The following is a 16,707-nucleotide window of genomic DNA, read 5'->3' as shown; positions in this document are numbered from 1 at the left end:
ACTGTGGCAGAAGTGAGGATTTGAAATCCACTGTAACGAATTGCTCTACAAGCTGTTCAGCACTGACTGTATACCTGCTACTCACTGTGTACCTGTCACTGACTGTGTACCTGCCACTGACTGTATACCTGCCACTGACTGTGTACCCGCCACTCACTGACTGTATACCTGCCACTCACTGACTGTGTACCTGCCACTGACTGTATACCTGTCACTGACTGTGTACCCGCCACTCACTGACTGTATACCTGCCACTCACTGACTGTGTACCTGCCACTGACTGTATACCTGCCACTCACTGACTGTATACCTGCCACTCACTGACTGTATACCTGCCACTGACTGTGTGCCCGCCACTCACTGACTGTATACCTGCCAGTGCACCTAGCTATCCACGGCAAGCTTAATTAAAAACAGAGACTTTTAAGCACACCAGCAGATCAGGTAGAATGAGTTCGACCGCCACAGAGAAGCAGTCACTGCTTAAACTCTAAACTCACCCTCAACAGTTGAATATGACACTAGAAATTGGGTCCCAAGATGCATGTACAGCATGCAATGTATGTGCAGACATCAAAAATGCGATGATGTGCACCTAGGGACCTGAGTTTTGGTGTCACAAACGGGGAGAATTTGGGATTGTGTTTTCAAAAATCTGGGGAGAGCTGTTTGTTTTAAACTGATTAACGAACCTGAAAATAAATCTCAGAATTGATAGCGGAATTCCGTTTTTTCTTCTTTAAAAGAAAAGCATTTAATGATTTTTTTAAACTGTATGTTTGTTCCTGCTTGTTTGCATCATCCAAAGCCTGAAACTGATCCAAATTTGGATGAGTGCCTGTTAATGCAGATTAAATATCAACCAGACAGACTTTCTAATGACTTTGTTAATTCTGTTTAGCACTCCTGGATTTATAGTGTGGTCTGGGAATTCTAATGAACATTCTAATCTTCTGACATGTACATGTTGCTACCAGCTCTGCTAGTTCTTGTGTTCCAGCATAAACTTTTTCCTTGCAACACTTTTCAAAGTAGCTCAATAATTTCCTATGATATGATCAGTTAATAATAGCAGAGCATTTGACCATCATTTTCCAATCCTCTCTGGCTTCAGGTGTGGTGCCAGAGGACTGGAGGACTGCTCACGTTGTACCTTTGTTTAAGAAGGGAGAAAGGGATAGACCGAGTAATTACAGGCCAGTCAGCCTAACCTCCTTGGCGGAGGAGCAGCGAGAGATCGTGGCGGAGGTGCGGCGATTGAGGGTACGGGGCCCAGAAGAGCCGAGGGCCCAGAGGCAGCATGTGCTAGCCCACACTGCGATACGTGTACGCACTACGTCCGTGCAGCAGAGCAGGTCTCCAGTCGTCCTGGTTAACACTTGCCACTGGATAAAGGCCGAGCTCTGTCAGGCCCGTGTGGTGGCTGATGTGCAACGGTCACCACATGTTAAAAAAATCCACGCACAGGCATCTTCCACCCCTTCAATTGGAGTTCAGGGCTGGAACATCGGGTCCTTCATTGAAACATCCGTGAACTCATGTGGAAACAAATCATCCTCGTTCGGGGCACCGCCTGTGATGATGAATGGTGGGAAAATTATTCGAAAAAGTCCTGAAGGACAGGATAAATCTTCACTTAGAAAGACACGGATTAATCAAGGACAGTCAGCACGGATTTGTTAAGGGAAGGTCATGTCTGACTAAGTTGATTGAATTTTTCGAGGAGGTAACCAGGGGAGTCGATGAAGGCAAAGCGTATGATGTCGTGCATATGGATCTTAGCAAAGTCTTTGATAAGGTCCCACATGGCAGACTGGTCACAAAAGTAAAAGCCGATGGGATCCAGGGCAAAGTGGTAAGTTGGATCTACAATTGGCTCAGAGGCAGGAAGCAAAGGGTAATGGTTGATGGGTGTTTTTGAGACGGGAAGCCTGTTTCCAGTGGGGTTCCACAGGGCTCAGTACTAGGTCCCTTGCTTTTTGTGGTATACATCAATGATCTAGACTTGAATATAGGGGGTATGATTAAGAAGTTTGCAGATGGTACTAAACTTGGCTGTGTGGTTGATAATGAAGAAGAAAGCTGTGGACTGCAGGAAGATATCATTCAGGTGGGCAGAACAGTGGCAAATGGAACTTAATCCAGAGAAGTGTGAGGTAATGCATTTGGGGAGAGCTAATAAGGAAAGGGAATACACATTAAATGGTAGGATACTAAGAAGTGTAGAGGAACAAAGGGACAAACTGGATGCAATACGGTGGAGGAGGATTTCCTGGAGTGCATAAGGGATGGTTTTCTAGACCAATATGTCGAGGAACCAACTAGGGGGGAGGCCATCTTAGACTGGGTGTTGTGTAATGAGAGAGGATTCATTAGCAATCTCGTTGTGCGAGGCCCCTTGGGGAAGAGTTACCATAATATGGTGGAATTAGGATGGAGAATGAAACAATTACATAAGAACATAAGAATTAGGAACAGGAGTAGGCCATCTAGCCCCTCGAGCCTGCTCCGCCATTCAACAAGATCATGGCTGATCTGGCCGTGGACTCAGCTCCACTTACCCGCCCGCTCCCCATAACCCTTAATTCCCTTATTGGTTAAAAATCTATTTATCTGTGATTTGAATACATTCAATGAGCTAGCCTCAACTGCTTCCTTGGGCAGAGAATTCCACAGATTCACAACCCTCTGGGAGAAGAAATTCATTCTCAACTCGATTTTAAATTGGCTTCCCCGTATTTTGAGGCTGTGCCCTCTAGTTCTAGTCTCCCCGACCAGTGGAAACAACCTCTCTGCCTCTATCTTGTCTATCCCTTTCATTATTTTAAATGTTTCTATACGAGTAAAGACCCAGTCTACTCAATCTATCATCATAAGGTAACCCCCTCATCTCCAGAATCAGCCTAGTGAATCGTCTCTGTACCCCCTCCAAAGATAGTAGATCCTTCCTTAAGTAAGGTGACCAAAACTGCACGCAGTACTCCAGATGCGGCCTCACCAATACCCTGTACAGTTGCAGCAGGACCTCCCTGCTTTTGAACTCCATCCCTCTCGCAATAAAGGCCAACATTCCATTCGCCTTCCTGATTACCTGCTGCACCTGCAAACTAACTTTTTGGGATTCATGCATAAGGACCCACCAGGTCCCTCTGCACCGTAGCATGTTGTAATTTCTCCCCATTCAAATAATATTCCATTCACTTTTTTTTTCCAAGGTGGATGACCTCACATTTTCCGACATTGTATTCCATCTAATTCAGAGACCATGGTCCAGAACTTAAAGAAGGGTAATTTTGAAGGTATGAGGTGTAATTGGCTAGGATAGATTGGCGAATGATACTTAAGGGGCTGACAGTGGATGGGCAATGGCAGACATTTAGAGACCTCATGGATGAACTACAACAATTGTACATCCCTGTCTGGCGTAAAAATAAAAAAGGGAAGGTGGCTCAACCGTGGCTATCAAGGGAAATCAGGGATAGTATTAAAGCCAAGGAAGTGGCATACAAATTGGCCAGAAATAGCAGCGAACCCGGGGACCGGGAGAAATTTAGAACTCAGCAGAGGAGGACAAAGGGTTTGATTAGGGCAGGGAAAATAGAGTACAAGAGGAAGCTTGCAGGGAACATTAAGACGGACTGCAAAAGCTTCTATAGATATGTAAAGAGAAAAAAGTTAGTAAAGACAAACGTAGGTCCCCTGCAGTCAGAATCAGGGGAAGTCATAACTGGGAACAAAGAAATGGTAGACCAATTGAACAAGTACTTTGGTTCGGTATTCGCTAAGAAGGACACAAACAACCTTCCGGATATAAAAGGGGTCAGAGGGTATAGTATGAAGGAGGAACTAAAGGAAATCCTTATTAGTCGGGAAATTGTGTTGGGGAAATTGATGGGATTGAAAGCCGATAAATCCCCAGGGCCTGATGGACTGCATCCCAGAGTACTTAAGGAGGTGGCCTTGGAAATAGCGGATGCATTGACAGTCATTTTCCAACATTCCATAGACTCTGGATCAGTTCCTATGGAATGGAGGGTAGCCAATGTAACCCCACTTTTTAAAAAAAAAAGGAGGGAGAGAAAACAGGGAATTATAGACCGGTCAGTCTGACCTCAGTAGTGGGTAAAATGATGGAATCAATTATTAAGGATGTCATAGCAGTGCATCTGGAAAATGGTGACATGATAGGTCCAAGTCAGCATGGATTTGTGAAAGGGAAATCATGCTTGACAAATCTTCTGGAATTTTTTGAGGATGTTTCCAGTAAAGTGGACAAAGGAGAACCAGTTGATGTGGTATATTTGGACTTTCAGAAGGCTTTCGACAAGGTCCCACACAAGAGATTAATGTGCAAAGTTAAAGCACATGGGATTGGGGGTAGTGTGCTGACGTGGATTGAGAACTGGTTGTCAGACAGGAAGCAAAGAGTAGGAGTAAACGGGTACTTTTCAGAATGGCAGGCAGTGACTAGTGGGGTGCCGCAAGGTTCTGTGCTGGGGCCCCAGCTGTTTACATTGTACATTAATGATTTAGACGAGGGGATTAAATGCAGTATCTCCAAATTTGCGGATGACACTAAGTTGGGTGGCAGTGTGAGCTGCGAGGAGGATGCTATTAGGCTGCAGAGTGACTTGGATAGGTTAGGTGAGTGGGCAAATGCATGGCAGATGCAGTATAATGTGGATAAATGTGAGGTTATCCACTTTGGTGGTAAAAACAGAGAGACAGACTATTATCTGAATGGTGACAGATTAGGAAAAGGGGAGGTGCAACGAGACCTGGGTGTCATGGTATATCAGTCATTGAAGGTTGGCATGCAGGTACAGCAGGCGGTTAAGAAAGCAAATGGCATGTTGGCCTTCATAGCAAGGGGATTTGAGTACAGGGGCAGGGAGGTGTTACTACAGTTGTACAAGGCCTTGGTGAGGCCACACCTGGAGTATTGTGTACAGTTTTGGTCTCCTAACTTGAGGAAGGACATTCTTGCTATTGAGGGAGTGCAGCGAAGGTTCACCAGACTGATTCCCGGGATAGCGGGACTGACATATCAAGAAAGACTGGATAAACTGGGCTTGTATTCACTGGAGTTCAGAAGAATGAGAGGGGATCTCATAGAAATGTTTAAAATTCTGATGGGTTTGGATAGGTTAGATGCAGGAAGAATGTTCCCAATGTTGGGGAAGTCCAGAACCAGGGGTCACAATCTAAGGATAAGGGGTAAGCCATTTAGGACCGAGATGAGGAGAAACTTCTTCACCCAGAGAGTGGTGAACCTGTGGAATTCTCTACCACAGAAAGTTGTTGAGGTCAATTCACTAAATATATTCAAAAAGGAGTTAGATGTAGTCCTTACTACTAGGGGGATCAAGGGGTATGGCGAGAAAGCAGGAATGGGGTACTGAAGTTGCATGTTCAGCCATGAACTCATTGAATGGCGGTGCAGGCTCGAAGGGCCGAATGGCCTACTCCTGCACCTATTTTCTATGTCTATGACAAGTGCATGTCAACAGATCTCTGAAAGTAGCAGGCCAGGTAGATCAGGTGGTTAAGAAGGTATACGGAATGCTTGCGTTTATTAGCCAAGGCACAGAATACAAAAGCAGGGGGGGTTATGCTTGAACTGTATAAATCAGTGGTTAGGCCAAAGCTGGAGAGAAGGTTTTCCAGTGTTTTTTTATATGTTCCCCCCTCCTCCCTGGGCCCGACTCAATCCTCGGCGGTACTTTGCCGAGGATTGCATTTGGCGCCGAGATTGGGAGGTCCCGCCAGCTGCCGCAAGTCATTTTTTTGCTGCCGGGCAGTCTTTCCGCAACTTTTCCACGAATCTCCCGCCCAAAATACCGTCCGGTATCTCAGTGGTCCTTCGGGCAGCTCTCGGGCGGAATTTAGCTTCCGGGGCCTCTGTGTTACTTTAGCAGGAATTCCAGGGGAACTTTCACATGGGCCCTGGCTCTGTACGTGGTTGCCTCCTGCGTTTAACCTCAAATGCAGAAATAGTGAGAGGAAAGCTGAGAAAAGGAGGGGGAGGAAAAAAGGGGTTGTGTCTAAATGCAGCAACACACTATCCGTATCAGCCAATAGAGAGCTCCCAGTTGTGGAGTGAGTGTTCGTGGAATGTATTGCAGCAGCCAAAGGTTACATTCGGTCAAAAATGATAAGTCTGAAGCTGTGACATCCACTGTGATGTTGAATTTAGAAACGTATTCGAAAGATTTAATCTTATTAAAAAATAAAAATGTTTTTTAATGCATTGGGGTTTGAACACCTGAAATATAATCACTGTGTTTAAGTGCGTCTTTTCAGGTCATTAGTGTGATTAAATAACTCTGGGACTGTACCCAAGTAAGAGCCATGCCTTCAGCACAGGAAGGGAGAGTGGGCAAGATATAACAAATAAAATGCAATAGCATTACGACTGCATCTAAGTTTAATGTTCTGGATCCGACTTAAATAAGTGACTAACAAATAAAATGCAATAGCATTACGACTGCATCTAAGTTTAGTGTTCTGGATCCGACTTAAATAAGTGACTTATTTGAAAACGGTTGGTGTGGGACTCCAGCCAAAACGATGCAAAGCAAAGATTGCAGGATGGCTGAGGGAGCGCAGCACAGGATAGCATGTAAAAGCAGGAATTTTCTTGATTAATGTAAAATTGTTTTTTTGCAGAGTTACTCTTTGACTGCGTTATTACCTTTAAAATAAAAACAGAAGTCATTTTGGGCATAGACCCTTCACCAGAACTGCGAATGGGAAAATAAACGAACCCTTTAATAGAGCTTCACAAAGACTAGGGGCAGAGGGAGTTTGGTTGCCCACATGGGAGTTAAAATCTGGCGACCGTCATCGTAAGTGAAACAATTTAAAAGACGTTAAAAGAACAAAAGGTAGTGAAGCAGGCCCACCATACAGACATCCATCACGACTGTGCTCTGGCAGAGTCCACGCCTACAATGTCGACCCGTCTCAATTCTTCTCTTCCCCCTCCCCCACACTGCCAATACTCCCTCCACTGCACATCGCCAGCAGCAGCAAGAAGCACGAAGGTCTTCAGCAAAGCTGTCACCCACTCTGCCTTTGCCTTCCCTCAAATAGAGGAGGAAGAGCATCCGGGAGGGCGCTGAGCACCTCGAGTCTCGTCGCCAAGAGCATGCAGAAAACAAGCGCAGGCAGCGGAAGGAGTGTGCGGCAAACCAGACTCCCCACCCACCCTTTCCTCCAACCACTGTCTGCCCCAGTTGTGACAAAGACTGTAATTCCTGTATTGGACTGTTCAGTCACCCGAGAACTCACTTTTGGAGTGGAAGCAAGTCTTGCTCGATTTCGAGGGACTGCCTATGATGATAGAGGAGGCAGCACAGTGAACAGCAAATGCTCCTATCAGAATCATGGAATGATATAGCACAGAAGGAGGCCATTCGGCCCATTATGCCTGTGCCGGCTCTTTGATAAATCCAATTATTCCCACTCCCTGCTCTTTCCCCATAACCCTGCATTTTTTTTTTCTTTTTAGGTATTTATCCAATTCCCTTTTATTATTGAATCTGCAACCACCACTCTTTCCGGCAGCACATTCCAGATCATAACAACTCGCTGCATTACAAAAAATGTTTCCTCATGTGGCCTCTGGTTCTTTTGCCAATCATCTGAAATAAATTTGAATCAAGTACACGTAAATTGCTGTTTCTCACAAAACACGGTATTTGAGACCAGTAATAATAGGGTAGGAAGAGGTAAATCAATAGGTGTTGCATCTTCTACGGATGCACAGAATTATCTCGGGAAGGTTAGCTGTAAATCGGGATAGTGGAAGAATAAGCAAATGTATCCCAGACGGGACATTCTGCTCCCAGGATGTTGGCCTGTCGTTTCTCTTTTCAGGTACTGGTGGGAATATTGGGTGTTTCCAACATTTTCCCCTTTTTTTTATAGACTTATACAGCACAGAAGCTGGCCAGTCAGCCCATCATGCCTCTTTGAAAAAAACAGGGTTCTACTCCCTTGCTCTTTCCCCCATTACCCTGCAGATTTTTCCTTTACAAGTACAGGTTGAACCTCCCTTATCCAGAACTCCCTTATCCGGAACCACCCCTCGTCAGGAACCATTCGCGGCCACCGGGTGGCGTATGTGCAGAACTCCGACGTGAACAAATTGAAGTCCTTCCTTGCTACCGACTTCCACCATCACTGGCCTGACCCTGCGATCCACCGCACACCCCCTCCCCCCCATGATCTCTCTGCCACACTCACAGCCCCAAGCCAGTCAGCCTCGATATCCCCTTGCTCAGTACATGTACTATCCAATTTAACGTAACCACCCGTCCGGAAAAATCCCTTATCCGGAACAGGCCAGGTCCCGTGGATTCCGGATAAGGGAGGTTCAACCTGTACTCCCTTCTGAAGCGTACTATTGAAGTTGCTTCCACCACCCTTTCAGACAGTTTTTACTTTTTTTGTTACTATCTTACTTCGTTATTTTCACCAGCTGTCCTTTTGATGTATTGTAATTGCCTCACTGAGATGATTATTGCCAGTTTCCACCTCAGCTTTTCAAAAAATCCTGTTTGACATTCTTCCTGTGTTCTCGCCTTTTCTTCCCCCATCGCTCCTCCCCTTGTTCAGTCCCGTTGAAGAGCTTACTGCCAGATGGTCTACACCCAAATCATTAACAACCTTTAACCAGACACTGACGGACCTTCTGTGTATATTTTTAGTAATTTTTGTTTTTATTTCAGATTTCAACCATTTGCAGTGACTGTTTTTTTTACGACAATTTGAAAGAGGTCAAAAGTCCTCTTCCCACCACATCAAGACAAAAAGACCGTGGATATAATTTTATTTGAAAATTATTATTTTAAAGGAAAGGGGCAATAATGGCATGATGCAAATGCAACATGTAAAACTATCATGTGGCTGGTTTCTGGCTGGAGTGCTGACACTTTGTATAACACTGAACATTAACGCCAGGGGATGAGAAAGAAAAGGCGACTCGGGAATAATAATTACCTTTGAGTGTAGTAATCTTTGCCTTTTAAGACATGTTGCACATTTATGTTATATTGTGAACTGTTACTTCATTCAGGCCATACCTGGAGTATTGCATACAGTTTTAGCCTCCATATTTAAGGAAGGATCATCATCATCATCATAGGTAGTCCCTCGGAATCGAGGAAGACTTTCTTCCACTCCTGAAGTGAGTTCTTTGGTCCAATACGAGAGCCACAGACTCTCACAGGTGGGACAGACTTGCATTGGCCGCTGTTCAGAGAAGGTTCAATAGGTTGAGTCCGGAGATGAGGGGGTTGACTTATGAAGATAGGTTGAGTAGGTTAGGTTGGGCCTATACTCATTGGAGTTCAGAAGAATGAGAGGTGATCTTATCGAAACATATAAGATAATGAGGGGCCTCGACAAGGTGGATGCAGAGAGAATATTTCCACTCATATGGGAAACTAAAACTAGGGGACATAGACTCAGAATAAGGGGTCGCCCATTTAAAACTGAGATGAGGAGGAATTTATTCTCTGAGGGTTGTAAATATGTGGAATTCTGTGCCCCAGAGAGCTGTGGAGGCTGGGTCATTGAATATATTTAAGGTAGGGATAGACAGATTTTTGAACGATAAGGGAATAAAGGGTTATGGGGAGCAGGCAGGGAAATGGAGCTGAGCCCATGATCAGATCAGTCATGATCTTATTAAATGGCAGAGCAGGCTCGAGGGGCCAAATGGCCTACTTCCTGCTCCTATTTCTTATGTTCTTATGTTCCTTCACACTTCACACTATGATTAAGTGCACTGGATCACTAATTTTTTTTCAGTTTAATGCTTTGTATAAAATTTTAAGCATTTTTTTTTTGTAGCTGATCTGTAGATATTGGGGATAATTTTAACCTAACTGGGATCGGGTGGAACACCGGTTTTACACCCCGCCCAATATTACTATTCATTGACTTCAACAGAGAGTAAAATCGGGTTGGGGTTTAAAACCAGCGTTGCACCCGATCCTGTCGGTTTCTCGACGAGTGGGTGAGACTAAAATGTTCCCCTTCTGTAGCTCGATTACAGAGCACAAGTTCCAGGTTCCTTCAGAACAGGGATCCGGGGAGCTTTGCGGAATGTGAATTTGGCTGTTTTACTAAGCCCTGTCTCTTAGCTACCTGTGACCTTGACAGTTGTAGTGTGTGGGATGTGGATCTGATTTCTGAGGCATTGTGAAGGGCGAGTGTTACTTTGTGAAGGTGATCCTTTGCTTTCTGTTGCTGGTAACACAACAGAAGTATGTTGTGTGTGTATATGTTTTTTTTAATGCGTATTATTTACAAGGGGGATTTATTTTCATTCTCTTTCCCCCCCCCACTTCCCCTCCGCCACCACAGAAAAATTCAATCTTCCTTTGTGATTTGGCCACCCTGTTTGAACTCGATTTAGGCTAGAGAGGGACCGACTTCACTGCTGGTGTGAAGGATGCTCTGTCCTTTTGCTCGCAGCAGCTTGACTTCGCTTTCCAGACCTTATTTGGTGAAGTGACGAACTCAGTGGATTTAAAAACATGTTTTGTATTGTGTCTGGCCTCCGCTCAGCACTTGTGGTGGGCAAAAATTGAGGCTGCAGTCTGGATTTTCCTCTATCAACTGCCTGCTGTACCAGCATAAATCAGATCACTGGCTGTCATGTATTTGCTACATGGATTCTTTGCTTAAGAATTCATAGCAATACATTTCTATTAAGAGCCATCTGGTTTATTGACAAAGGTTTAACAATCACACTACACATTACCAGTTTATCCACTAGGCTCACAACTGCATACCTCATCATGGATGACCTAGACCCAACTGACTGGGGTTTTATTGAGTCTTGTGAACATCACGTGACTGGCTAAGCCACTCACAATGCAATAGCTCCACGAACCTGTGAGCATGCTCACCGGTGCCTACATTATACCGGGAGCGCAAAATGGTTGCGAGTTCTGTTCTGCTGGAACTCAGCCTAATTTAGCAACCACTCTAACTTCTCTTATTTCTGGTCACAGTTTCTGTTATTACCATGCAATTAATACCAGTTCTTGTTCTGAGTCATATAAAAGAGCTGTTCATGGTTGCTGTACAAGAAGAGAAAAGATGGAAGACAATTTAAAGAGACCAGCACCAAGATTGGTAGGATTTGCAGAAATCTTATGAGTCGATTATTGTGATTGCAAACTACTTGCACCTCTGCCTTTTCTGATGTTGCCAGTGGCTGTGGAAGTCACAGATGCCCTGAGCTTTTATGCTATGGGATCATTCCAGGTGGTCACTCAGCCCACCCTGCACCCCAAGTACACGGGCACCTCTAGCTGTCCCACCTGGGGGTATTTGTGGGTGTGAGTGGCTGTTAACCCTCTCCCTCTCTCTTTCTCTCGCGCTCTCTCACTCTCGTGCTCTCTCTCTGTTGCAGGTGCAGCCTAGTCGACAGCAGGCACCATTCGAGCATCAGTTACCCCACCATCCCGCTCATTTCCTGGATCCTGGGCTTCATAAATAAAGGCACAAGTGTATAAGGCAGTTTCTGATGAACCTTTATAAAACCCTGGTCTGACCTCAACTGAAGTATTGTGTCCAATTCTGGGCACCGCACTTTATGAAGGATGTAAAGGCCTTCGAGAGGGTGCAGAAAAGATTTACAAGAATGGTTCCATGGATGAGGGACTAAAGTTAGGTGGCTAGACTGCAGAAGTTGAAGTTCTCCTTAGAACAGAAACGGTTGAGAGGAGATTTGATAGAGGAATTCAAAATCATGAGGGGTCTAGACAGAGTAGATAGAGAGAAACTGTTCCCATTGGCAGAAGGGTCGAGAACCAGAGCACACAGATTTAAGGTGATTGGCAGAAGAACCAAAGGCGACATGAGGGAAAACCTTTTTACACAGTGAGTGGTTAGGACCTGGAATGCATTGCCTGAAAGGGTGGTGCAGGCAGATTCAATTGTGGCTTTCAAAAGGGAATTGGTTAAGTACCAGAAGGAAAAAAAGTTGCAGGGGTACAGGGAGAGGGTGGGAGAGTGGGACTAATCGGCTCTGTTTCATTTCAATGATGAGTACCAGTGGCAAACACTTGCTTTGGGTATTTTTTTTATTGCCGTTCACTGCTATTGCAACAATAGTTTCTATCTGATTGCATGTTCGCAAATCAAGAAATTGAACTTACACGACCTTCCCCTTTCCAATTACTCTCAATTTTAGTCCAAAGGTTGGAGTATGGCGACATAGTGTGCAACATGTTCAAGACTGCCATTTCTGATTTGCAGGGAACAGTTTAAATAGTCTTTTTTAACTTGTTCTTGGGATGTGGACAGTACTACCAAGGCAACATTTATTGCCTATCCCCAGATCTCTTGAAAGTATTAATTGTCAACTACCTTATGTGGGACTGGAGTCACATGTAGGCCAGACAAGGTAAAAGTGGCAGCTATCCTTCCCTGAAGGACTGAAGTGAATCAGTTGGGTTTTTGTCACAATCTAGCAGCTTTCATGATTATTTTTCTGGTGCCAGCCCACAAATTGCCAGATTTTTTGTCCTTTAATTTCACAAATTGCCACCAAACTTTGGGTGACTATGAAAGAGAAGTCTTGGGGGAGATCGAGGTTATCCTCTTCAACCATGGCTGATAATACCTATGCAAGATCCCAAGACATGAGCTGAACATTGATCCTGCTGAGGACCTTGCAGCTAGCTGAGATCACTGAACAAACTATTGGCACATTGATGGTGTGCTTCAGGTACCTGGACTGATCTGAGGATGTCTTCAATCCCCTCGGTTGGCATCCTCCTCACTATTTTTGCTTTTTCGTTATTTAAAGAAACCCTTTCTGGTGTCCAGTTTATTTCTTGGATGGAAAGACTAGTCTGCAACTGGATGTGTGTTACCCTGAATACTAACAGTGTTGGGTCTGAGGTGCAGGATGCACCTGTCTGGTGTGTAGGATCAACGTCCTTGCCACATTATTTTCTAGTTGCGTAATGGATACAGGTGGTATCAGTACAGGCACCTGTGATACTGGTCTGGTTGTTGTGTATATTTGAACACAGGAATGCATTGGGCATTGAAATTACAGCCCACCACATCTGTGACAGTGCCAGCAGTTTAACGGAGCCATCTACTGTAATTCCATTTTCCTTCTCAAATACTGAATCTAATTGTTATAATCTCCAGCTCAATAGCGACTTGTGCCAATGCATTCCATGTTCTAATAATCCTCTGTGTAATAAAAAGATTGACAGCAATCTGTCACTATCAACACTATCTGGTACTGTTTGAGAATAATATGACATTCTGAAGCACCCAAATGTCTGCAGAAGAAATGCACAGACTTCCAGCAAACTTCTTTACCCAGAGAGGGGTGAGAATGTGGCACTCGCCACCACAGGGAGTGGTTCAGGCAAATAGTATCGATGCATTTAAGGGGAGGCTAGATAAGCACATGAGGGAGGAGGGAATAGAGGGTTATGCGGATGGGGTTAGATGCGGAAGGATGGAAGGAGGCTCGAGTGGAGCATAAATGCCGGCTTCGACTGGTTGGGCCGAATGGCCTGTTTCTGTGCCGTATATCCGATGTAATCACACTTCACTGGAATGCAGACAGCTGCAGTGAATATTGGGAGGAGCACATTTTCCAAGTTAGTACTGGCACCCAGAGAGCAAGAAACCAGGAAAACTGAGGTTTTAATGCTTGCTGAAAGAGCTGTTTTTACTTATAAGAATCCAACTGTCTTAAGACAGCTGATCAGTTCAAGGGTGTCTCGAGCACGCAAGCATATGGAAATACTTTCAACACACAGCTCAACATTTTTCTTTGCATTTTTTTTATTTGACAGCCACTTTCAGAACTGCTTATGTCCGATGCAACCAAATCTTTTCTGTACAAGTAAAACTTCATTCTGTTATTCTAGTGAAATAAGATCATTTCTTTTGAGAGCAGTGCACCCTACAGAAGACATGACATAACCATGGTGTAATGACTATCGCCCATCCCTGATGTAATGACCATCCAGCCATCCTATCTACAGCATCATTTATAGAGTGTGCAGATCTCCCAGCTACGTTTTCCTGCAAAGGCCATTTATAGACTAACTTTATGGAACAACGCCCTGGAGCATTGCAGAACTGCCGCAGTTGATGTCTTGGTTCATTTCCCATTGCCGGGCATGTCACCTTGGAGCCAACGAGATGCCAGAGAGACCCCACATCCACGGAAGATAATCTGCCATTCCATGACACTGGGATTTTTCTCACTCGGCTCCTAATGGGCTGTTTCTCACTGGTCAGACTGCAGAAAGATTACCAGTGCAGCCCGCTGCTAAACTGCATGGTTTTAGCTGGTTACACTCTGGCATACTTGGGTCCCGGAGCCTTGACCGTTGAGTTTGCTGTAAACAGTGATATAAAAACACCTCCATGTCGGTTAATTCCATTTCTGCTTTCCTGTTGCCAGCAGCTTCTCCATCCTATTACCAATCTCCCAGCTCCTCTATATTTTATTAGTTTACAATGCTGCACATTCACCAACCAATATCCCTCTGTCGTGGAGGATCACAGAGCAAATTCTAAATATAGAGCTTGGGATCCAAATGTCATCTTTGGGGTGGAGGAGGGACAAAGAGATGTCAAAACACAGCCATTAGATTTTCTGATAGATTGGACCACACACATTAAATTTGAACATAGTCACCATGAGATATATCTGCCTCCATTACATTGGCCACTTTTGTATCTTAAACCCTCAGAAATTTCGAGCTTTATATTTTGATCCATGAATGCCTGCTTGAAACTCCTTTTTTTATTTTAATTTTTAACTCTTTATACCTACCTCTCCCCACCCGAACCGTGAGTTGATTTCACTGCTGTAATTGAGATTCCTCCAATGGTCTACCAACCCAGTGTAGCACTAGACCAGACCTGAGGGTCGCTGGAATGATTCTTACTCTCTTATCAATGAGCTGATTTCACCGGGGGCAGTGGTTGCAGTGCTACTGCTGGACTCCGTTACCCCTGCTGTGTTTGGAGTTCAGGTGGGAACTGCAACAGACTGGACTGTGATGCCATTCATGGTTGAATAGCTTGGTGAAGAATGGCAATTTGGGTAAGGTACCAAAGATCAATTAGTTGTGCCTTGGGGAGGGAGAGGTGAATGGAAGAAAGAAACATTTGGGGATAGTTAGGTGACAAAAATATTTACAAATATATATCATCACATTCTTGCTGGAAAACTGCAAAGCTATAACGTTTGAATTCTGACTCTTAAGTTGAATTGTGTTTTAATTAACCCCATACAAATTTATAGTTGTCTCATCCACAATAAATGTTAATAGAGAACATTGCTGCCCACAGCAAGTGTAGTTACTGCCAATGTGTTTAATACTGTTTCTAGCCTGGAGTGAGCATGAACTACATTCACAACTCTGGCAGTGGAGAAATCCAGGCTGGGGTTGCTGTTGAAATAGGCTGTGTGGGAATGAGAACAAAACTTACGACAAGCCTCAGTCTACAGTCTACATTCGAGAGTTTAAACATAGAATAACCGTTGGATTGGTGCATGTGTTCGACACATGTCACCGAAATTCAGATCCCCTCCCAACTCGCCAGTGAAGCTCAAACAGTTTATCAATGTCCTCCTAACCTCTGCTCTCGTGTTACAAGCAGTAACTGTCCCGGCACAGCTGTCATAGTGACGGTTATTTTTGGGTTGGTCAGCTGTTACGGTGGTTGCTGTGATTGTCTTCTCAAATGTGGAGCGATGCCTACGTCATCTGCCGGGTTCAATGGCAGCTATACCGAGGGGTGTCGCCAGTCACCTGATGGGCTGGGCCAATGGCGAGGGATATATTTAAACATAATTACTGAAATCAAAGCAACCTTTTTAACCCACCCCCTTTTCCCTGGCTCTGTTCCTCCATGTGAGCCGTTCCATCTGGAGCATCTCCCAGTTCTGGCGAAAGGTCATCGACCCGAAACCTAAACCCGACCTTCCTCTCTCCGTAGACGCTGCCTTGCCTGTGGAGTGGTCCCAGAATTTCCTGGTTTTTACTTCAACAAATAAAAACATCATATTGTAAAGAAGTGCCCCCTCCCTGAGCCCATTTGTCAGGCTGCACGTGGTGCCGTGGCAAAAATGATCGGTTCGTTAGTTTGTTCGCTGTCGCTCCGACTGATATGGAGAGAAGCAAGCTTGGCTGGGCCAGGGGCACAATGGCGTATTTGTCCACTTCATGTTAAGAGAAAGGATAACACCCTCTGGAAGAATGACGATCCATTTTGCCCATTTGGATGTGAAAGATTTAGAAATCAGAAGTTTACAAATCCAATCTCGTGCGATTAACTGACATCTAACTCTTGAGAATTTAATCTTGGTCTCTGCAGTCAGAAACACTTGTCATCATCATAAGCAGTCCCTCGGAATCGAGGAAGACTTGCTTCCACTCTAAAAACGAGTCTTTGGGTGGCTGAACAGTCCAATACGAGAACCACAGTCCCTGTCACAGGTGGGACAGATAGTCGTTGAGGGAAAGGGTGGGTGGGACTGGTTTGCCGCACACTTTTTCCGCTGCCTGCACTTGGTTTCTGCATGCTCTCGGCGATGAGACTCGAGGTGCTCAGCGCTCTCCCAGATGCACTTCCTCCACTTAGGGCGGTCTTTGGCTAGGGACTCCCAGGTGTCAGTGGGAATGTTGCACT

General features: G+C 44.8%; 1 protein-coding gene across 3 annotated transcripts in view; it reads left to right on the top strand.

The window, feature by feature from the left end:
• mfsd2ab (MFSD2 lysolipid transporter A, lysophospholipid b) overlaps positions 1-16,707 on the top strand; it is a 65,629-nt gene that overhangs the window by 22,601 nt on the left and 26,321 nt on the right. The window lies entirely within an intron of this gene.

This window comes from Pristiophorus japonicus, chromosome 14 (assembly GCF_044704955.1).
Source record: "Pristiophorus japonicus isolate sPriJap1 chromosome 14, sPriJap1.hap1, whole genome shotgun sequence".
NCBI classification, from domain to species: Eukaryota; Metazoa; Chordata; class Chondrichthyes; family Pristiophoridae; genus Pristiophorus; species Pristiophorus japonicus.
The sequence above is the reverse complement of the archived record's forward strand: the minus strand, read 5'-3'. Positions and strand labels throughout refer to the sequence as shown.